The sequence below is a fragment of the Falco peregrinus genome, chromosome 9 (assembly GCF_023634155.1).
Source record: "Falco peregrinus isolate bFalPer1 chromosome 9, bFalPer1.pri, whole genome shotgun sequence".
Classification (NCBI taxonomy): domain Eukaryota; kingdom Metazoa; phylum Chordata; class Aves; order Falconiformes; family Falconidae; genus Falco; species Falco peregrinus.
In genome coordinates, this window is record NC_073729.1 from 37,163,066 (window position 1) to 37,186,768 (window position 23,703).

The following is a 23,703-nucleotide window of genomic DNA, read 5'->3' on the forward strand; positions in this document are numbered from 1 at the left end:
GGGCTGCGTGGTGTGGAACGCACAAATGAGTGAGCAGCCTTTGAGATGCACACCCGTGTCCCCTCCACTAATGATTCTCTTGAGTGGGATTCATAAAATCTATTGTTGTTGCTGCAGATTGGCCACGGTGTGACTTTGGAGAAAATTCTTTCTGTGTTGACACTGTTGCTTCATTGTTATTCTTTCTGTATCGGTGGAACAAAATGAAAAATTCATTAAAAACAGAGGAAAAAAGGGAAAGAGAGAAAACCAGCAACATTTCTCTATCTCCCAGCAGAGTGATAGGGGAGAGAGGGGTGAGAGGGTTAAATGTCTGAAGGATTCATAGCCACACAGCAGTGTCCTGGACAAACATGTAATAAAAAGGACCTGTCACTTCCTTTACAGCGTATGCTATCACATTAGGAGCCAGAGAAGGACCTCACAGGAGGACTTGCTTTCTTCAGGATGTTTCAGCAGACAGGAACCCCTCGAAGGAGCTCCAGGAGCTGTGCTTTGGCCACACGGAGCTCCCCAAGCAGTGTGCTCTGCTTTTGGCCCCTCTCTCCAAGCCTGGCAGGTCCCCATGCGCTCTCCTTTCCAGCAGGGCTGGTCCCCACGGTCCCCACGTGGTCTCAAGTTCCCAAGGACATCACTTTTTCTCTGGCCTGCCCCTAGCCGAGGAGGTGTGGGAAACAGGCATGGACAGGTTCTGCCAGCAGTGAGACCCAAGGACCAGCTCCCCCACCACACAGATGCTGTTGATGGGCTCCCAGCACCTCATTTTCCAGCAACAGCGCTGGTAACTGGGAGACTCTGCAGCCAGCTGCCCACAGCCCTGTGTTGACTTCTAGGGCCTGACTGAATTTCAGAGTCTGCATTCTCCAGGACACATTTTAAGGGATATCAGCGGTACAGAACCTATTGCTAGGCACAGCCAGAAGAGCTGTGCCATTCCCTGGAGAACTTCCTCACCAGTGGGACCACAGCAAAATTGCTCTGTGTTAGTCCTTCAGCCTTAGGACCAGCACATGGCCTCTGTTCAGGGCAGACTGACCAACAGGCTTGGAACAGCAGATCCTCAGCTCTGAAGATCAGAGTTCCCCCATCCACCCTTTCCTGGGGCGAGGTGGACAAGGAGCATTGTCCTAGTGACAGAGGTGAACAAGAAGTGTTGTGATTCCTTACACGGGATCTCACAAAACGCCATTTACCTTGGTGCTGGTAAGGATTTTGGCAGAGTCTCCCAGAGCATCCTGGTACCCAAGTCAGGACATCACAGTCCAGACGGTGGCTTTGTAAAGCAGCAAAAGGCTGGCTGAATAGCCAGGCTCCAGGGAGGTTTGGGGTGGGTTGTACTCTGCCTGGAGATCAGTTACAAGGGGCAAGACCACCTCTTACAAAGGGAAAGACCCCTCAGTGGTCTTTCCTGGGACCTATTCTAATAGCCCTAGCAATGGCCTGCAGAGGGACAAAATGCACCCTCAAGTTTGCAGATGGCACCAAATATGCAGTCAACGTGTGAGGGCAGGGCTGCCACCGGGCAAGGGCTGCATGGGCTGGTGGAACGGGCCTACGGGGATCTTACAAAACCCAGCGAGGACAAGTGTGAAGCCCTGGACGCAGGATGGACTGTCCCCTTGCCTTGGGTTGGGAACTGACTGGCAGGAGAGCAGCTCTGCTGCAAAGGCCCTGGGGCGCCACTGGGCAGCAAGTGAAGCTTGAGGAGCAGCGCACCCAGCAGTGAGGAATGGTCAGTTTACAGCGGGTGATGCCTGCTCCCTCTCCTCCGCACGCACCAATCACATCTGGAACAGCACATGCAGTTGGGCCACCTCCAGGACAAGAAATGTGGTGCTAAACTGGAGTAAGTCCTGCAGAATCCCAGGAGATCAGGTGAGATCGCCAAGGTCCCTTCCAACCTGAGCTCTCCTGGAATTTTGTAGCACCTCAGTCCTCTTCCCAAACGTGCTGCAGGTCTGCTCTGTAGCTGCAGCTTTTTATTCTCATGACAGGTCTCAGTCTCCATGATTATCACTATGTTACTTTTCCATCCGACGAAAGTGACATCCCAAAACCCAATTATGTAAATATTTTTTAAAAATAAAAATGACAAAACATTTCCCAGGATCCCTGCTTAGGAATTTCACAGGGAAAGAATAATTCTTTTTGTGATCAAGAGACTTAACTTCAAAACACCCAAACTGTAGGTCTCCATGGGGCACCTTTCTGCAGGGTTATTAATAAGAAATAATTGTTTTAAGTGCAGAAAAGTATGTGTACTTTCTATTCCCTTCCACAAGCCCTGCATCACTTGTCCTTAATGAATAATGAAAAACGCTTTTGTACTCTATTGCTTCTCACCCATAGATCTTAACGTGCTTGTTAAGCAGTTACAAATAGGACCTTAAAGAAAATCAGGTTTTGATGAAACCTTAATTCTGGACTAATAGGAGACACACCTACTTTTGCAGAAGTTTACAGATGTCACTGGGGCTTTTATGGGTTGAGAATTTTGGTCAAAAAGCCGAATGCCTCAACACTGGAAAAATATCACTAAATTATTCTGAAATGCTATTGCATAGCTCCATAGGAATTATAATGTCATACCCCTTGATCCTCCTTCTGGAAGGAACAGGAGACTGCCTTGCCCCAGACACGCACTCTGAACGCAGGACCGCCCTGATTCTCTGCCTCCCCTCGCTCTCAGGGGGTGACTCGTCATGGGAAGCAAAACGTGAGGAGACTGTTTTCCGAGGAGAGAGGGAGCGCAATGTCCCATGACAGACTAGGGTATTTGGATTCCAGTGGAAAATCCAATGAATTCCACTGAGAAGCTGACGTACTTTTGCCTTTCAACCCTTCTATAGGAAGCCCACTCTGCAGGTGAAAAACTGAAGCTTGGAAGAGATGTGTGAGTTGCCCGAGAAAAATTAAGCTGAAAGGACAGTTAAATCTTCACGTTTGGGTTGGTAGGTGCCCAGAGAACTCACCTCCAGCCCACAGGCAGACAGGTCTTGGTGCTGGCAAGAGCATTCACCTTGTGAAGGGGTCTTCCACCACCGAAGAACCCAGCCTTCGGAGGTGTCTCCTGGGCACCTCATCACTCCCACCAGCCTCAGCAGCAGCAAGCATCGTGCTGGGTCGTTTTGTGTGAGCGAGTTACGGAAGTGCCGCCGTAGTTACGCTGGCATCGGTGGCAAATACTTCAGGGGGGACGTGTCTGCGCCTGGATTGCCAATTAACACCCGTGCCGCGGCGCCGGGCCAGAGAGGTGGGTCGCGCCTGCAGGCGGGCCCTGGCCCTCCGGCAGCGCCGGGGGGGGCTGTGCCGGGGGCGACCCGCGGGGCGTCCCACCGAGCGGGAGCCGCTTCCCGCGGGCCGGGGCCACGCGCCCCCACGGTGCCGCCGGCGCGTCGCTGCTCCCGCGCGCCCCGGGGATGACACGGGGACATCCGTTCCGGTAAGCACAACTGGTCCCGCGGGAATCGGGTTTGTCTTGCTGGGGAGCGCGAGGAGCAAGCGAACACCGGGCGGAGAAGCCGGGCTGAGGGTCGGTCTGCACGGCGGGCGCCGGGGAAGCGCGGCGGGGCCGCAGCCCAGCTCCCGGCGTGCCCGCGGGCTGCCCGGGGCCGGTGCGCGGGCGGGCGGACACACGCGGTCTGCGGCTCCCAGCCTCGGCCGCCGCTGCGGGCACCCGGCCTCAGGGGCGAAGAGCGAGCGGCGCCGGGGGAGCGCGGCCCGGGCTGCGCCGGAGGTCGAGCCGCGGGGCCGGGACCCGCCGCCCGCACCGGCCCCGGTCCCCCGGCTCCCGCGGACTCTTCCACCGCGCCGGCTGTCGGGGGGGTGCGGGGCGGCGCGGGGCGGCGGCGCTCCCTGCGGGCCAGGCCCGGTGGCGCGGCTCAGCGCAGCGCAGCCCCGCCGGGCAGGGCCCGCCGCGGCGGCACCGGGGACGGGCGGCGGCCCCGCCGGGGTGGGCAGCGACCCTCAGCACTCCCGGTACCCCCCCCCGCCCCCCCCCCCCGGCGCGGTGCCGTGGTACGGTCGGCGGGAAGGAGCCGGGGCGGCGGGGCGGCGCGCAGCACTGTGCCGGCGGCTCCCGCGGGGCGAGGGCGGGCTGCTCCGCGCCTCGTCCCTCCCCGTCCTCCTTGGCGCCGTCCCGCTCGGTGAGTGCTGCCGCCGCTCCTTCCAGGCCGCTGCCCCGCGGCGGGGTGCCCCCCCCCCATCCGCCCCGGCTGCCCCCCGGGCCGGAGGTGCTGTCCCGGGGGCTGCGCTGGCGGCTGGCTGCCAACGAGTTATTGCCGCCTTTATTTTTTTTCCCTTTACTTTTCTCCTTTCCCTGCGCCTCACTGTTTCTCCTGTGTTTTGCGGGGTTTCGTGGTTTGCTTCCCCCCCCCCCCGTCTCTCCTGTTTAACGGGAGGGAAGCGCGCAGGTGCCGGCACCCGCGGGATGGGGAACTCCGGCGTTTGAACCGGCGGCTCCGGGACGCCCGTGGCGCTGGTCCGGCGTGGGGCTGGGCGGGGCCGTGCCCGCGGACCGCCCGGGGCTGTGCCCGGTTCCTTGGCCCCTGGCAGGAGCGGGCGGTGGGAGCCCCCCGCCCCCACCAGCCGCGGAGCCGTTCCGCACCCCCCGCATCAGCGCGGCGCCCCAGCGCCGCAGGGCAGCTCGGTGGCGTTCTGAGCGCGGTCGGTGCCGGCAGCCGCGGGGTGGCGGGTCCCCTGCGGGGTCGAGGCGATGCGTGGGCTCCCGGTTGCGCCCCGGCCGGGACGCGCGGCTGCCCCTGCCCCCCGCGGCGCGTTCGGCTGCGCCTCTGGCCGGGGGGGGGGGCTGTAGAGCCGGGGGGGCTGGGATAGCCGCCTGCATGGAGAGCGGTGCGGGTGCGCAGCTTCGTTTCCCCGCCTGTGATTCAGCGCGTGATTCTGCAGTTCGCTTTGTGGCAGGGGGCAGCCCTGGGCGGGCGGGGGGCGAGGGCAGCGAGCTGGGCTGGGCTGCGGGCAACCGGGGCTGGGCTGCGGGCAACCGGGGCTTCCCCGCATCCCAGCGCCGCTCTGCGCCCCGCTGCCTCTGCTGCTCGGGCTCTGGCAAGGACTGAGGTTAGTAGCATCGCGGGTGACTTTAGCTTACTACTTTCGCGGCTAGGAGAAAAAAAAAACCAAACAACGAAGTAACGCTCTTATTTCATAGGAAGAAGGGATTGTTGGCTTTCTGCTGGAAATGAAAGCCGTGAGGTGATGGATAGCTGGTGCCAGCGCCCGCAGGGCTGCCGCGGGAGCTGGTGTGGACAGCGGCTGCGGGTCCCGCTCCCTGAGCTGGGCGAGCTCTCGGGCCGGTGCTTGCGGTGGACCCTGGTGTCCAGGCTGAGCCTGTCACCTGGCTCTGGGCATCGCTGGCTGTCACTTCAGGTGAGCGGTGGCGTGTGCAGGCAGTGTCGCAGGACCGCGGGGTTATCCCTGCTGGGGGGAGCGTGCCTGCACTCTTCTACAGGTGCTCCCACTCCGGCTCCGCTTCCTCAGCCGAGGAGGGACAGGTGGCATTTCCACTTGCCCTGTCCTTTGTTCTGATTCGGGCTCTTTGCATTATTTTCATCTGACGTTAAGAGTAGGGAAGGAGTTTGTTTTCTAGGCAAGGCCAGCGGCAGAGCCCCTGGGTGAGCAGCCTGTGCTGACTCGGTGTGCAGGGAAGGGCTGCTCTCTCCTCACCCTCACGGGTGACCGCGGAGGTGGGGAGCCTCTGTCACCAATTAAGCCCAGCACTGTGGCTCTGTAGCATCCTTCATGGGCTGCTTACCCTCAGTGACGATTTGTGACGAGGTTTATCGCTCACATTCCTGGAAGCCTTTTCCTGACTCCTGTTTTTGGTGAGCGGCATTCCCCTTGGCTGTGTGTGATACTTGTCTTCAGGAGGTGTGGATGTTTTACCATGCCGTGCCCGTGAAGGACTGCTGGTATTTTACTTCTCTCAAGTTCATGTTGTAGATGGATTTCAGGGGAATGGCAAAGCAGAACATGGGTTTCTTAAGAACCACTTTCTTTAGAAAAGGCAGATAATAAGCGATGAGTTTTGGAAGGATGTTTTATTTAGGGATTGTAAAGAGAGGATTAAAGCTCTTGACAGAGAACTGTTTATGTGGAATAAGTGATGGGACTTGATCATTCAGAAAAATAAGACTTTAACACGTTCATATCACCAAGAGAGCTTTCAGCTGTTCCTTGTCCCAAATCATTCAATAAAAGCAACAGAACTTACTTTGATTGGAGTTCTTTATTGATGGCTGCGTAAGTAGTTTTCAGACCTAGAAGTAAACTTGCATCTATTCAAAGAAAATGGTTTATGGATATTAAATCCTTGGTATGCTAAAGGTACTGTAGAGTTCTCAAGTATGTTAATTACAGGTATTAGAAATAGCAGTGTCTGTCTTGAAGAGAGCTGCAGCTTTTCCTTCCTTGCCCCCTCCCACGAAGTTGCTGTCTTGCTGGCGCAGTGCTGTGCTCCTGTGCTGGTAGAAGCACAAAGGCATCGCCTGCGGGATTACCGAGGTGGGGAGGGGTTGTGGAGGGGAGAAGAACCAAGGATCAAATTTTTCGGCCCAAGTTTTCATTCCAAAATGGGTTGCTTGTTCTTTTCACAGCTTGTGGTTTGTAAGGGAAAGGTTGAAAACACCCAGAGAGAAAAACATCCTAGGAAAAAAAATAATCTGAAATAAGTGAAACAGAGTGGAACTGCCCGGACTGTCATTGGGGTGGTCATAAACCTACTGAGAAAAGGGAGGGAGGAACCATTCAGATCAATAACAAGGTCTTTTTTTTTTATGTAACTGTAGAGCTTTCATTATATAGTTTAAAAAAAATAAATTCTAAATGTGTGCTTTTTATAACTGTGTTGGTAGCCGAGGCTAAATCTGCAGAGTTGGTGCTGATCTGGGTAATCTGAATCAAGCTGAATGGTAAAGAGGCTCTTAAGAGAATCTGAAACCCAGGAGGCATTTTTCAGACCTGAGTTATGTCACTTTTTTTAGAGGTGCCTCAGGCAACTGCATTTTAAGAAGACAAAGCTTTTGTTTTCAAGCTGGCCTAGAAAAATGCCAAGGATGAATCCAAAGTAAAGGCTTTCAGAAGTTGTCATTTGTGATTAAGTTGAATTTGCTGTTGTGCACAAGAATGCGGCTGCCTTCCTTGGTGTGATGTGAACAGTGTCTATTTTTATTTTTACCATGAGTCCTAGTGTACCTGTGTAATTCAAGTGAGTAATAATACATGGTGGTTCTCACCTTAAAGTGTATATTTAATTAGAAGGTCAGATGTCTGCTGGCTCCATCTCCAATATAAAATTAATTGTATGTGCTTTACAGAAGGCAGAACTGAGGTGATGCCAGGGCAGAGATTGACTCTGAACCATGTTCTGCAGAATTAACATCTGCTTATATCTAGTTTTGCATTTAAGATGCTGTAAATGTCAAAGCGAAGGCTTGTAACAATGACCAAAGACTCTTCTTTTACATGTCATAGGAAATCCTCAGCTTGCGTGGAGACGAGTATGCATGCAAATAGTGAATCTAAAGGTTTTTCTTATGACTTCTCTTGTTTCTTGCAGCTTAAAACAATCAGAAATAGTATCCTGTTGTTGCCAGGCTGTAAGCAAACAAGAGGAGCTGCTGCTGTGGTGCCTGAGATGGGGGATAGTGTGCACGACATAAGAAATGATGCTGAAGTGTATACGTGGAAAAGTACGTCGCCTGCTATCTGTGGGTTTGTAAGCTCCCAGTGAGGCCCTTTCTTCTTTAAGAAAGGGGAAATAACGGGGAGTATTGTAATGAGTTCCTTTCCTTAAATAAAATGAGAACAGTTTCTGTCTTAAAATACAACCATCTTCAAGCAGCTTTGGCCTTACTAACAGTGTCTGAAGCGGTGCCGCCAGGGCAGGAGGAGGTATCCCTGGAGTTAGCCTCACCCTGAGAGACAACTGCTTTCTGTAGCTGTGCCTGGCTCTGTTCTGGATATCCAGGGAAAGGCTATAAGGGCAGCGTGAGTCATCTTTTTGGCTCTTTAACGCTGTTTAACGCAAACAATCCTGTTTGTTCTGCTTACTGAGGTCTCTTGTGCGTCCAACCTGAGCGGACCTAGAGGTGGATGTACCCCCCTTCAGGGGGGACCTGCTGAGCTGCCGCTGCTGTTGTTGCAGCGGGTGGATCCTGCATCTGGCACTTGGGCACCTAATAATGATATTTTTTTTTAAGAGCAAGCCTTGAGAATATGAAACCAAATACCGACATAGAGCAAGATGTGCTGGGGAGCAGTTCCCAAGGCAAGAGGTGGCCTTGCCTGTGCAGGGAAGGTCCCCCAACTGATATAAGGGCTTTTGAGATTTTGCTTCTACCCTGACACTGGAGCTGAATGGCAGGATGCTGAGCTCTGTTTCCGTAGCATTTCTGCACCTGCAGCAGAGTATTTCCTTTACTGAACACTCATTTGTACACTGCCAGTAAAGTTGCATAGCTGTCAATTATTTTTTGGGGTAACAAAATAAGTGAGTTTTTAGAATAGAGAACATAATGCCAGTTTTTTCTTTCCCCCTTTAAGAAAATGAGGTAAATAGCATGAGCACCTCTGGGCTATGTCCGTGTGAAATCAGTGATTCCCAGGTGAAGTCTGCAGCATCATCTGAATGTGGTGTGTGATGGTACTGAACAATAGGCACTGAAAAGTGCTGTAGCTTTATCTGATGCTTTTGTAAGCAGCTTATATTTCGACAAATACAGCCACAGTGGAAATGAATGTGAACTCATCTTCTGATTGATACTACAAGCAGAATAAGAATGGACTGGCTAAATGTATGAGCAAGATCCGTCAGTGAGGCAGTGCAGCTCCAGATCCTCCTGTGTCAGGATTAGGTAGCTTCTGCTGGGTCCCACCATCCTTGGAGGGGGAATGTCCTTCCACGTAGGGTGTCTGCCTGCTAGTGAGAATACCTAAACATGGAAATAGGGCTGACAGTTTCTGCCAGAGAAAGTATTGTGGAAATGGTGGCAATGGACGCTTGTTCTGGAAGCTGGGAGTAGATCAATGCTATTACTAATTTTAATGTATGAATTCCTGTGTTCAGGACTAGGCTGGCGAAGGACACAGGATGGACGGAGGAGGTGGTTGCAGAGCTTCCTTTCCCACGTGGGCTCTTGATGTCTTTATTAGTTGAAATCTCATGCCTTTCTTCTGCCTTTAGCAGTTTTTTTTTTTTGAAAACAGTCTTGGGAGAGTTTGCGAGAAAAATCCTTCTAAAAGAAGGACATGGGGACCACTGGTTCTGTGTAGCACAGGGAGAAGGTACCTCTGCTTGGAGGTGGGAGGCTTGTTTGAACTGAATGTGTAGATGAAGCTTGCTGTCTTGAAGAAACAAGAACAATCTGGTGCTCCAATGAAGAGGTTTGGACCTTGACAACATGGGGCTGCATGGAAGCAACTGCTGCTGTGGATATCGTGTGACAGTCAACTGGCAGGCAGTGCTGCTGGCGTTCATGTCACCTTTTGCCTGGCCTTTGCTCTCAGTCGCATCTTGGATTTGCCAGGACTTCAAGGTGACTCTCCTGGTCTGAGATATGGCCCCTGTGTAGAAGATGGTGCTCAAACGTTTTTGGTTGGGTTTTTTTTTTGATAGATTTGAGAAGCTCTGTGGTCACTGTGGGACATGATGTTGCAGAGCTGATGGTGCTGTGTGGCCTGACTGAGCGTGTTCCTGCTGGGAGGGCAGTGTTGTGATGATTTGGTGGTTTGACAGCTCCTGGTGTCTGTCCCTGGAGCTGTATCTGCTTGTAAAACAGGTATTGCCTGTGACTGTTGATTCTGCAGCAATGTGCAATGCTTAGAGCTCTACTAGCCCCCAAAACTCTTCTGGGAGTTGGTAAGAACTGTAAGCGCTGCAAAAATCCTCTTAAGCTCCTCTAGTAACTCGGGCTTAATTTTTTTAAGTTTAGAGTACAGCTCTTTTTTTGTGCTCCTGCGTTTCAACAGGCCAGTAAAACTTTGCCTTGCATGTGTACTGCCCACATCTGTGATGGATTTGAGAGGTCCCGTACATTCTCACCCAGGCTGGTACCCAAGCCCGGGGCAGACCTCCTCGCATCGCTGCAGGCAGTGCATCCGTGCAGACACAGGCATGGGTTGCTGTAGATCATGTCCCGGGGATGGGGACCTAGACCATGGAACTAGCTTTGAAATTTCAGTGTTTATAAAACTGTTGAAAAATCCTTGGTACAGCTAATCTCAGGCAGCCAGTGTTGGTTCTTTACCTCCACTAGCATCCTGGCACTCAGAGCACAGGTGATGGTGGAGAGAAACATGTCTTGGTAAACTCCACTGGAAGGATGCCCTGTGAAGCTAATGGTGTTGAACAGCTTCACGAGCACATGGGGAATGACTGCTGCCACTGATACACATCAAAGGTGGGCTTTGTGGGTTTTTTCCTCTTAATTAGGAGTGGAGTGCTTTCCTGCAGATGGGTTCCCCAGCCATTTGATCGCAGTATAAACAGCATTTTCAGGGAGGGCATGTTAATAAGACAGAGTTTGCTAATACCTCCTGTGAGCAGAACCACACCTCGTGGCAGGAGAGAGGCAGGAAGGGCTTAGATGATTTTAATTAAAGTTGTTGTGAGGAAGAAATTAAATTTGGTCTCTTGCCCTGCTCGTATTACAAGGGGAGAGAGCTCAGCATCTCTGAACTGAGCTATTAGCTGCCTTCGGTTTGCCTAGGAAAAAAAGTAATTTCTTTGTCAGCTTTTACCCTGGCTCCTGGGCCCTGATTGCTTGTTTATCTTCAGCAGCTCCCCAAATCACTTTGAAGATGGGCTTAAACATTGATCATTTCTTACAGTCCTTCATCTTTGTTCTGCCAGCAGATATTACAAAAGGTATTTTAAGTTATCTCTTCTGCAAGTGAATGGGCTGTGTATGTGGTCCAGGAGAATAAAGCTCTTTCAGCTCAAGTATAAATCAGCTGATGTCTCAGCTCCCATGTTTGCTCCTAGTTCTTCTGAACTCGCTGCCCAGCCCAGCCTAGCCTGGAAAGCAGCAAGGATCCCAGGAGAGAAAAAATGCCAGTGCTACTTAATTTTGAGGCAAAAGCTACCAGTGTTCTGTTGGGTGAGCAAGATCCTGTTGAAACATGACTTGCTCTTATTACAACGGTGGGATCTTTTCTTTTCTTGCTGCACCCTGAAGAAGGGATGGGAAGGCCCTGCAGGGTGATGCTGTGCAGCTGGTGGGATGCAGCAGTGAGATGATGCCTGGCACTGGTAGCTGCTGGCAGGGTAGTATGGGGAAGAAACTTTGGATCTCTTCCTTTCCCGTTTGAGCACTGAGACCTGTCAGGGCTGGGAAAAAATATCCCACAACAGCAAAACATTTATTCCGTATAAAACGGGCAGGAGAGAGTAGAGGTCACTAGTTCAGTGTGGAAAAGCCCAGGAGCTACAGTTGAACAGGAAGCAAGATTTGCTAAACCATTTAGTAGCATGTTTCTGATGGCTACTTTATGTATGCAGATACTTTGAGGTTTTTTGTTAGCACTGGAACGGTAACAGCTTATACCCGCCTCTTTCCTGGTGTTAGCCTGCAAGGGAGTGCACCACTGCCTTTAGAGGCATGATAACCTTGTTCCTGTGCGTGTTCCAAAACGATGGTGAGAGGAGCTGCGGGGGGGGGGGGGGGGGGGGCGGGGAGGGGCTCAGGCTGTGGAGGGGTTTGCCCAGCAGCAGGGTGCTGAGCAAACAGGTGGCCCAGCAGCCTGAGCCGCGGGGGAAGAGGCGATGCGCGTACTTGGGCTGTGTTCGTTCCTTTTATTATCGTTTCCTTCTGCAGTTCAATTTGCAGATGCTGTATCACCATCCTATTTTGTGTGCTTCTAGCTGATGATGTATGCCTGTTCAAATACTGATTTGCAAGAGGAGGAAAAACACAGTGCTTGTGACCTCAGAATTAATAAATTTTTAGCCTTATATGTAGCATAAACATCTATATTTTATAGTGGGTTGGGAGGTATTGGTGCATGGATTCCAGCTTGGCAGGTCATAGGCTTTTACCCGTTAAGCCGTGTGAGTGATTTATGGCTAGCCCCAAGTCTTCACAGCTGGGTTGCCAAGCTGTAGCATGTGTGGGGAGTAAATAGTGTGTGTTTACACAAAGCCTTTTCTCTGGAAGTCCCACAGAGGAGGATGAACTCTGTGCTTCAACAGGCTGCTCAGGCTGAAAAGTTGCCGTGTCTTGGGGCAGAGCACAGTTAGACAATACAGCCCAGCAATGTCTATATTATATAGAAACTTTTTTCTTTCTTCTCTTGGCTGTAACAGAAGGGGAGCGTTACCAAGCATCTCCTCAACTTGCAATGACGTGACAGTGATTTGAGTGAGAAGACTTCGTGCAACAATGGAAAACTGCCTTTAGAACCCTGCGTTACGCTTTGAGAAAAGAAAGTGCTTTTGGAAGCTGGTGCCCTCTGCCACACTGGACTCTGCTGTCCTTGTCTCTGAGAAACAGGCTGATGCTGACGAGGTGCACGTGATTATAGAGACCTGGGGACTTCTCCTAGTGACTGGCTTTAAAATTTTCAGCTAAGACTGGGCAGTATGTTTGGAATTATTTTCTTACTCTGAAGTTTGTCAACTTTTTATTTCACTTTCAGCTCCTCAAGTCATGAGCAAGGGGAGTTTCTAGCAAGTAGGCTGAAGACTAGCTGATAAAATAGATGTAAACCAATTAATTTGCTTTATTCTTGTTGATTCCTTGAATTCTGTTTGTTTGAAGTTTTCTAGTAAGAATAAAAGAGAGTAGGAAGTATTGAGAAGGCTTCCCACCTTCTAGAATTGCCACCATCCTGGTTCTTGTTCCTTGCCTGGAAAAAAAACCCCAGGCAATCTTTGACATCTTTCCTTACAGTAAGGTAGTATCTGAAGCTCTGTGCATATAGCTAGTGAGAAGCAGTCGTGGCTCTGGCGTTTATGCTCTAAATATATAAAAGGTAGGAGGGCATGTGACTTGGCCTGACCTTGGGTGGTAGCAGAGCTGGGAAGGAAGCCAGGTCTCTTTGCTCCCAGTTCACACTCTTCAAAGTTACTTACACTGCTCTGTTGTCTCTCCTCCCCCAAAACCTGCCTGCAAAATCCTCACTCGCAGCTGAAGGAGTCGACAGGGTCTTGCGTGCCTGAGCCAAGCCTGCTGCCTCTCCCTGTGATCCCCATTCCTAGGGGCTTTACCCTGTCACAGCTGATTTCCTCGCAGAGGGGACCGGGCTTTGGGAAATACATGCCGTGCGGTGTTTAGCTCGGTGCAGGAGCATAGCAGTCATTTTTGCAAGGCTTAATGTTGGCTTGCAAGGAGGTAAACCGCTGCTAGGCTCCTTCCTTGCTGGGAGCCTGGCAGATCTGGCTGGAGTGCCTCAATTTTGTTTCATATTGCTGCATCTACTTATTTTACCACTCTTTTGTCTCAAGAGTAAACTCTGGGATCTCCTGTGACAACAGACACCTAATGATCTGTTGAAAAGTGTATGTAAAAAAAAGCGGACGTGGTGATACAGAGTTCCAGTCTGAAGCCTGGTGCAACACACTGGTGTACAGCTGGCTTTTGTTCCTGCACACTTCCAGGCAAAGCAGGTGGTGTTTAATTTTTTTGCATTAAAAAAAAATAATCTATGGAGTGCTATGTGAGGCTACTCACATCTGTGCACTCTATGTAGGTCAGATGTGTGTTCACTTCTTTATGAAGACTAAACTTGACAGCCTTTCCTTTTGGCAGCCAGGGAGGGAGAATCACAAAATTCGCATGCCAGCTCTGTAAGGAATGTCCTTAAGGGAAGATCCCAAAGGGGATGCGTGTGCAGGTGAAGTATGTTAGTGTTACCATGTGCTTCAGGTTTGTGACAATGAGCTTTATAGATGAAAGACTTATCTAAGCTGTGTATCCAGCGTTGATGGAGCGTCATATCAGATTAGCCTTACAGCTCACAATACTAAATGCTTCTATGCCGTGCTTCCAGCAGATGCCTTTTGCTTTGCTCTGACTAAAAAGCCTGTCTCCTGATCTCTGAAGCCTGTGTTTCATTGCTGTATTGCTTAAAATGCCGCTCACTTGCTCTCCTCCTTCCCCCCGGCCAACCCTGTTCTGACTCTGGCTGTGGTGAAGGATAAAGTGAGTTGGAAGCAGACAGCCTGTCTTGCCCGGAAGCATGTTAGGAATCGGATCTAGCACCCTTTCAAACGGCTGAGAGTCTCCCTTTGCTGTATGAACACAGCCTCAGATCCAGAAGTGTTTGGTTGTGTGGAAGATTCACTGCAAGGGTCAAAGTGGTAGGGACCAAGGATATGGCCCCTACTAATGTAGCTACTGGAGCACAGTCCTCTGATGTCCTCCTCCAGTCCATGGAGTAGGGGACCTAAACCCATCTGGCTGGTTTCTACAGGTTGGAGTTTGTTTTCAGTCCTGAAGCTGTGTGATGATGTAGGAACTTTGCTTCTCACAGAAGGAAGCTGCCAGCTTTGTGGAAGAAAAACTTGAAAATGTGACACCATGGGCCCCTAAGCATCCAGTAAAAATGGATAGAAGTGTATTTTAAAGCTGCAGAGGGAACTTAGTCTGCTACCCAAATTATTTTTCCTCAGCTGAGATGACCTTGCAAGTGACCACGATTGAAATGGTGGCAGAGGAGGACTGGAGTAGATGCAGATGGATATATGGATGTCCTTATGCCACCCAGTGCAGCGTGGAAGATATTTCTAGTGTTAAAGCTGATCTGCCTGCTCTGCAAGTCTATCAAGAAATGTTTGAAATAAAAGAAGGGCTGCACCTGTCACCTCCTCCTCCAGCAAACCACTAGGATCTGCAAGCAAATGATTATCTGTAGCTCTTCCTTTTGGCAAATGAATGATCATCTACAAGCACCGCCAGCCTCCTGGGAGACTTAAAATGGGATGTGAAGTTCTGTACTCTCAGGCAGCTGGATGAGTAGCTAGTACTTCGTGACCTTGTGGCAGGGTCACCTGGACAGTAGAGAGCAGTAGGTGGTCCACCCAAAGCTGCATTGTCTGTGATGGATACATGGATTTAGGAGCGTTGATCTTGGAAACTGGGTGGGGGTTGTAGAAGGCCTCCCGTGTGGGGGAGTGGACTCTACTTTTCATGGGAATTGCTCAGAGCTGCTCAGAAAAGAGCAGTATTGGAGCACTTGAAGGGAAGTTGGAGTAAAGCTTTTGTCTGTCCTATTCTGCAAGATTTCTAGCTGGAATCCTGGTTCTGGGTGTGTAAATAGATGAAGTGAGTGTGTGAGGACATCTTGGAACAGACGTCTCTCTGGACAGACCACCTTGGTAATAGCTCCGTTGCTGTGCTCAGCGGGAAACCAAGGGACGAGATGTTTCTGATGACTGCTCTTCTTCTTAACGAAGATGAACAGCACATTGTTCGGGAAGCTCCTGAGTGCAACCAATCTCTTACATCCCTGCTGACCAACTGAAACCAAGAGGAAACTAATGAAATCCCCATTGTCACAACATACATTGTTGACCTTTTAAAAGGAGAATGTGCTGGTGAGTCAGGAGACCCACTGGGAAATCTGTTCAGCTTGTTTTGGGCAGAAGGTGAGCTCAGATGCGGCGGTGACTGTGGTGGTTTAAATGCAGAGATTAGAGCTGTGTATGAATCTACCGTGCTGTTGTCGCTGGTTTATGCATGAGCACAGAAGTGGAGTCCCTGGAGCTGTCAGGTGTCTCTCAGCTATTCCGGTTATGAAACAAACAGAAGCTGAAGTGTTTGGCAGTTTTGTTCTGACATGATTTTAAAACCAGGGTGTGAACTCCTTATTTTCAGAGGATAAAAGAGGGAGGGAGGAAGAATGCTGTTTCTTGCCCTCCACTCACGTAAGTGAAATGACTGTTTTGGTCAAAAAAAGTGATGTTGAGCATTTTTGTGGCAGTAAGTTGTTCTGAGAAAGGTTTGGATGAAGTTTGTGCTTTGAGGGGAGTGAGCCCAGCTGAGCCTTGCAGCAGCTTGGCAAAGCCTTTATTACTTTTGTGTAGAGTTAGATGGGAGAGGATGGGATAAGGCTGGGCTCAGACGCTGCTGAGAGCCTCACAGTTTGGAGGAGAAAAGGATTTTGGTAGGCTCATGCATTCATTAGGACCTCTAGACATGGATAAGTGACTGTTGCTTTACCTAGCTTGTAAAGAATTGACTCGCTTCTCAAATGTTGGGGCTGTTTTCTCTTAGCAAAGTCATTTGCCTTGAAGGTCCCACTTGCCAAATGTGCTAAAGCTCCGGTGTGGGGAACACAGCCTCTGGTCTACAGGCACTTTCAACACATCTGTCCCTTACTGTGGTTGTGGCTGCTGCTTTGGCACCGCTCTGGATCCAGCAGAGTGAGTGAGGCTCAGCCCCGTGCTGTCACCAGTTCTGTGGTGATGCATGCAAGCTGTGGGTGCCCTTGGGGTGGTGGGCACGGTTGTGCCTAGAGGAGCCCAGTAACCAGAGAGCCTCTCCCAGCTCAGAGACTGGGCATGGCTGGTCTAGGCAGCCGGTCCTGCAGTGACAGGAAAGCTGTGTTTGTGTGGCACACGTGGAGGCAAATGGCCCTGCATCCAGTGTACTTGCAGTTACTGGGTGGGGTGGCCTCCAGAACGAGGGTGCTTTTCAAGCAGCCCATTCGTTCTCTCCATCCTTATAACTAGAAGGAAGTAAGTCCTGCACTTGAGATGTCATATTTGGTTTTCAGGGAAATTATTGCATCTCAGGTAGAGCAACAAGGGCTGTGGAGGTCCTAGGACTGTCAGAAGTCTACCACACTGTTCCTGATCCCACCAGCCATGCTATGCATCTCCAGCCCTTCATTGTGAGAGGAATCTATTAACCTTTTGCAGCTATTTTCTGTCCAGCTGCTCCCTGTCCAAAGTAGCCAAGGCAGTGCAAGGCTGTGTAGGAATGGGGGTGAGGCTGCCCCTGCCCTCGGGGTCTCTTTGGGGCTGGGCTCCGCACCCTGCCTAGCTACAGAGCCTTTGCATGGGCAGCCTCTCCATTGGAGCTCCATGTGTCCCTGTGGCTGATCCAGGAGCAAACCATCACGGTCAGAGTTCAGGAGGCGTTTTGTGGCTCCCACACTTCACTGAGGTTGTCCCCACTAGCGGGTAGCATTAAAAGGAAGTAAAGGTTGCAGTGTTGTGCTGGGCTGGGGGAGTCCTGGCTGCCAGCATTGTCCTGCTGCCAGCCCTTCTGCTGGTGCACAAAGAAGTGACAAGGGCTTACTTTGATTTGCCTCTGTGCACACACAGATTATTTTGATCTTAAATCATATGGGAATGCCACAAGAGCTGGGAATCCTGCATCCCCTGCTTGCTGCAGTTTATTAAAATAACATATTCATAAACAAGAACTCTTCAAAGCAGTGTGCTCCAGAAGCTGCAGCGCTGGTTCATGTATAAAACATGACCCTGCGAAAACCAGCCAGTTCCTCTGTGGGCAACTTGTAGCCCTGGCCATCCTGGAGATAATGTTCAGAACAAGGTGTCTCCTGCCCATGTAGCCGCAAGCGACTGGGGTGACCTCTGTGTCCCAAGTTTGTGGGGAGATGAGCTTTGTTACCTGGATTTGAATGGAGAGGCTGATCCCAGCTGGGTGACAGGTTGGTGACTCCCAGGGCCGATGCACCGAGCCCTGCAGGCAGGCGCTTCTGCAGGCTCAGCACCCCGCAGCTTGGCAGGGTGCGCGCACGTGCCGCTGCGAGAGCGTTGTTTGTTGTTGTAATGCTGCCTGGTCTCTGCTCGGAGGGACCCATCCTGCGTGATGTTGCACCAGCAGTGGCAATGGCACTTCCCAAGCCTTTAGTTTGCAGGATTACTTAATTGCTTGTTGTGAATGCACTGGAAGTGTGTGAGCCTCTCCGAACCAAAGCTATCGAAGCCTTTGGAAAGTCTCGCTGTTCTTGGATGTGATTCTAGCTGTATATGGAAAATTCGAGGATAGCCTGCCAAGCCAGTGCACGTTGGCCTGAAGTCTGTAACCAGATGTTGTAAGCCTCTCTGCAGCATCCATGAAAAAGGCAGGACAAACCGTACCAATGGGGTCTGAAATGTGCTGTGTTCTCCAGGTGCTTCCTCTTCTCTTTATCTTGGATGGGCTACCCTTAGCGCCAGCAGCTTTCTGATGAGCAGAATCTCTGGAATGTGAAATTCAAGAATTAAATCCCTCTACATCCACTTCGCAGATGCTTCTGCTGTCCATCCAGGCCAGCTCTGGTCAAAGCTTCTGCTCTTGCTAATGTGTAATGCTGAAAATTCTGAGCTATTTTTGCAACTACAATTAATCAAGGAAGAATACTTGATTATTTTTTAATCCAGTATTCCCCCACATCTTTAGGGAGGAGAAGGTTTAGTGAAACGTCATTTCCCTGGGTGTCTTTGTCCTGTGGTTGATAATGATTTTTAAACTGCCCATCATGTGGCGAGTTGGGTAGTTGTAGTTTTTTGCAGTTGTCAGAGTGTCAATTCTAATGAAAGTCTCCACAGACATGCTGTACCTAAATGATTTAAGCCTTTAGGCTAAGCAGGCTGCTGATAGTGTTTTCAGATGAGTCAGAAGGATGTGTGTGTGGGTTTTCTGTTATATTTTTGTTTGGTTGGAATGTCTTCATCAAAATTGGTTGTTGAGGCTTTTTTTTTTTTCCTTTTTGAAGGCTAAGCTGCTGCCTGTCAGCTCACCACAGAGCTGTTTGGAATTCAGCATCTTACACAGCAGCTACATTGGGGAAAAAGAAAGTGCCTGTGTAATAACAATAATTGAAAATTAATAGTAGATTAAATTAATACATAATTAGAAAACACTAATGCTCCCTGTGAACAAAGGCTGATTCCTGTAGGAGCCTTATGAATTGAAGAGGAAATGTATATGACTCTTTCCCTGGGCCCTGTCTATTCCAGCCTGCAGATCATTAAAACAATTATAATTTCACAGAGGTTTGATCTGGAATTGATTTCTTTGTGATAATTCAATTTAGAGGCTTGCCTCCTCCAGGGTAGAAAATGACAGAAGATGAAGTGTATAAATCCTTCGCGCTGTCTGCCAGCACGTGCGCAGGCTGGCGCCCGGCCAGTGAGGGCTTGCTCTGGAGAGTGTGGGCTTCCTCGGCGGGCCCGGCTGGGGAGCTGGGCCCCTTGGTGCTGAGCTCGGGAGGGGCTGGTGTCGGCTCGTGTCCGGATGGGTTGCGGTGGGGGGCGGCTGTGCTGGGGTCAGCTCCCTTTGGCCTTGCTGGGGAGTTATCGGGGTAGTCTCTGGCCGTCTGCTCCACAGCGCGTGGTGGGATGCTGGAAGGTGGTTCATCAGGCTGGTCTATCGCTGAGCAAAACTTGGTGTCTCCCAGCCTGCTGGCTGCTTTGGGCATCACCTTGTCTGTGGGTGCTAAAGCAGGATGGCTTGCCCCGGTGATGCCGGCTTAGCTCTACTCATGCACAAGGTGGATCTTCAGCTCCTCCAGAGCTGGACCACTGATTCAGCCTGGCTTCCCCTTGCCCTTCAAGGTGCTTCTTCACTGTGTTTAGCAGAAATTCCCTGCTGGCTGCCTCCAGCTGGTGCCTGGGTGGGACAGGCATGCCCTGCTGCCCTTCCCGGGAGGTCCACTACGTGCCCTGCCTCCTTGCTGGAGGCTCAGTGCCCAAAGCCCCTTTAGGTGTGCTTGGAGGGACTGCTGGTCTCCTGCTTCCACGTGGCTCGTCACAGGACTGCTAAGGTGGAAGTGCCTGGTATTTTCAGGCACAAGAGGAGGGAGTTCTGTCGGTGACAGTCTGCTGCAGCCCTGGCAGACTGTCCCAAGCAGCTCAGTGCCAGAGATGTGCACGACGGAACAAGAGAAGCCATGCCGGGAATTAGTGTTACACAGACCATGCTGGAGTGCCAAGTGGTGACGCACTGGTGGCTGTGCCACTCACAGCATGCTCCCACGGTGGGGTGTGCCTGCCATATGCACTGGTGCACATATAGTCTGATCGGGTAGCTAGTGCGTGTATCTTATGCCTTAATCCTCTGCTGGACTTGGACCTTGACCATCTTTAGATCATCTGCTCTTGCCGTAAAACAGGCATGTGTAGGGTGCCTCTTTCCAGATGTGCAAAGCCATCAGCCCCGTGGCTTGGCGGAGGCTGTGGCAGAGGGGGCTGCCCAGTCTGCCGTCCCGCGTGCCCTGGAGCAGCCGTGCTGTCCTGCTGCTGCACCCCAAGCAGAGCAACCTGCTTGCTGCTCCCAGTAGTCACGGGCTTGCAAAGGCTTTTTTTTTTTTTTTAATGGTAGCCAGACCTGAGTGTTGTGATAAAATGAGTAGAGAGAGATGAGGAGGAAGAGAGGAAAGAAAATAAAGCAGAGGACAGCAAAATACACCGAGGCACAGTGAATCCAATGTAGCAGGGAAAATTGGGACCTCATGAAAAATAATGATAAAGTTTGCTAAGCAACTGCTGTGCTACATGCCTCCCCTCCCAATTAGACTGCATTAGCGGCTTGTGGGAAGTAACGCAGCCAGCTGAAACTAGTACAGGCAGAAAGAAAAATCCCCTTGTTAATTTGCTTTCTTCTTGGCCCAACACAACATTTAATTTTTTTTGCAGCTTTGTGCACAAACACCCTCCATTTCCCTGATCTCTGAGGCTGTGTGTTTGGGAATCCCGGTGGAACAGTAATTCGGGCTGGGGTTTTGTTCCTGTATATCATATTGTATTTGTTAAAGTTGTGACTTCGGTCACTGTTCCATTTAAGGGTGCTTTGTTTTTGTTTTAAAAAAAAAAAAGGAACCTGTGCAGAAGTAGGGAAAGAAATTAAGAGACTTCTAGCTTTAATTGCATTTGTTAGGCTTGGTGGTGATCCTAAAAGGAATGTCAGGGGAAGATGAATAAAAAAATCCATGATTTCAATCACAGGTAGGCAGGAGGGGTTCATGGTCAGTTTAAGTAACGCTTCTTCACCATGGCGAGCACTTATTCAATTAGTGCATTTATTTTGATCTTACCTCTGCATTTAGTGAGGGGGAAAAGCAGTCGCAGCCCTGCAGGCACTGTACCTTCCAGCTCTCTGCCAGGGCAGCACAGAGGTGATATCCCGGTTAGGTCCCACGTGGTGGGTGCTGTTGATGTAGGGAGCTGGGGGGTGCCCCGCTCTGCTGGGTGCTCCCCCAGTGCGATTCCCAGGAGTGAAGAAGATGCTTCCAGTCTTGGGGTGGTGTGGGAAGCCCTGAGAGAGGATTTCAAGCACCCAAGCCCTGTGATTAGGGGATGTTGCTGCTCCCAGGTAGCAGGTGAATGTGGAGAGGTGACGTGACGGCCCGTGGGCCCCCCTTGTGTGGGACCTTGCTGGGGTCCAGCAGCAGGGCTGGGGGCTGCCTCTCCATGAGTCAGAAGTGCAGTGCCCCACTCGCAAAGAAACCAAACCAGCTGGAGCTGCAGCAAGGGATTCGAAGGCTGAATGCCCTCTGGTGTAGAGGTGGACTTTTTTCTTCATCTCTTCTGGATCCCTTTGAAGGAGTCTCCTTCCCCTGCACGCCACGGGCTGTAGTGCAGAGCAGCGTGCTGCCCTGTGGGGTCTGACGGGCAGCACCCCACTGCTGGCTGGCTGCAGGTTCGAGTTCAGCTGTAAGAGTAAGTAACACTTCAGTATCTGACACTTTGACAAGAACATCTGTCATACTGAATGTTGTAGTCACAGAATAAAACCAAGTTTGGAGAATTTGATGTTTTCCGCTTCTGTATTGGGTGTTGCAGTACCATTCTGGAACATGTTGCTGGGAATGTCAATAAAATAACACCTAAACATGGGCTTATTTTGATGTCTTGAAATAATGGTTCAGAAAAAGCAAACCTTTTTTGCTTTCACATAGCTCACTGGAAAATAATGTGTTTGTACATTTTTCTTTCAGGAAAATGGAAACGGTTTTATTGAAGAGTCTGTCATTTTTGTAAAAACCCCAGTTGTTGGGGGTTGCTGCACACCTGGGTGGGGTTTCTTGGTCCCTCTCCGACCTGTGTCGTTCAGCTGCATTTGTGACTTGTTTGGCAGAACCTGCATCATCCCTGGCTTTGCTCTGTCTGCTCTCTCCCGGGAAACCGCTTTCCTGTTCCCGCAGTTTCTTCCTCAACTACTAATCTTTTCTCACTTCTGGGATAAGCTTACTCTTTTAAGAGCTTCCTGCTTTTAAAGAGAAGAGGTTAACATGATACAGCTAACATCTGTACCTTACATGCCTAAATATTTTGATTGTTCCTGGTGACTCATATTGGAGTTGTTGGGATCTGAATGCGTGGTGTGAGGTCGTCTGCTCGCGCTGTAGATGTTACTGCTGCTGAGCAGTTGCCCCTTGATAATGAAAAACTATTTCAGCTTTGGCATTTTTGCACACTTTTTGCCGTAGCCTTCCCTGTTTCTCTTCCTTCTGTTCTTCCAGTGAAAATGGGCAGAGTAGGACCATTTCTTTCTGCAGGTGAAGTTTGTGTCCAGAAAAGGAATTTTGCTCAAATCCCAATTATGCTGTCGGTTTTAACCTGTCTGGGCAGCGGCAGCTTCGTGGCTGCCCTTGCTAGGGTTGGGCTCTCAGCATGTAAAGGACATTATTAAACTCAGGTTGTGTCCTGACCCATTATACTGGAGTGGTCAGGACAGAAAGGAGTGGTGAGGGTCTGTATGCTTTTCCATCAACCAGCAGTGGAGAGCCAGAGGCTGTTCCTGGCTGGAGGATCTCCTGACTCCTGAGCTGTAAACGCAAGGCTGGTCTCTCCTCTTCAGCTGTCTATAGCTGTGCATGTTGTCACCCACAGAAAGGATGAAAATACATCCTGAAGGGTCACGGAGGCACACCTGGAAAAGCTGCTCCAAGATAGATTATTTTTTTTACCCAGTGCCGCGATGAACTTGTATGATAACATGCTCCAACATTTTAGAAGAATGTTGCTTAAAGCATCTGGGTCAAATTGAGCTAATTAGATCTAACCTCACTAATTCAATACCTCAATTAATAGGCCGTGCTCTGAAGAAACCTGTGGGAGGACTGTGCTTTTCTGTTCTCTGGTGTAGGGCACAGCCCAGCATTTGACTGTGGAAAAGCAGCCAGACGTTTGGCAAGGACTTTGGGACCAAAATGAGTGATGGCCTTTATACATATAGCTGCCTGGGGCTGCAAAGTAACTACATCAAACATGCTGTTGCATGGAAGGGAAAGTAGTGGTGGCTGTTTGCTCAGAGGCTTGGATCTTGGCACTCTCATCAGCTGTTAACTCAAGACTGGACCCTCCCCAAACTGGAAATGGGATAAGCACAGAACTGCCCCAAATACTGTCTTAAGCTATTCCAGATTTTTCAGCCTATAAAGTTGCTGGGAAAAGAAACAGTCATTGTGCAGCAGAATGGTTCTGAGACTGCGGAGGGGCTCTTGTTTACGAGAACCAGTGTTCCTAAGTGGGAGCCCCCAGAGCGCTCTTGGAAACGCAGGTGCGCGGGTGCAGCCCCTTGCTTTGGGGCACCACCGTGTGCCTTGAATACCGCAGCTGAATCCCAGTCGAGCTGTGTGTGTGCAGATCCTTTCCAGTGCCGCCTCAAGCCCTGCAAGCCACGTGCCCCCAGACCCTTTCCCCCGGCACCCCTTGTGTGCGCCCCACTGCGCCGACCAGCGGGTAAGCTGGTGGGAATATGCCCTTTGCTGTTGTGTTCACAAGCTTTGCTTCCT

General features: G+C 50.6%; 1 protein-coding gene across 3 annotated transcripts in view; it reads left to right on the plus strand.

The window, feature by feature from the left end:
* Positions 1 to 3,267: 3,267 nt before the first annotated feature.
* RALY (RALY heterogeneous nuclear ribonucleoprotein) overlaps positions 3,268 to 23,703 on the plus strand; it is a 124,299-nt gene continuing 103,863 nt past the window's right edge. Inside the window, exon 1 of one of the 3 annotated variants that reach the window (XM_055814522.1) lies at positions 3,268 to 3,442. The gene's annotated coding sequence lies outside the window, so the exon portion shown is untranslated. Of the gene's footprint in view, positions 3,443 to 4,015; positions 4,146 to 4,939; positions 5,074 to 23,703 lie in introns of those variants that run through there. The other 2 variants (XM_055814521.1, XM_005229283.4) reach the window with 2 other exon arrangements.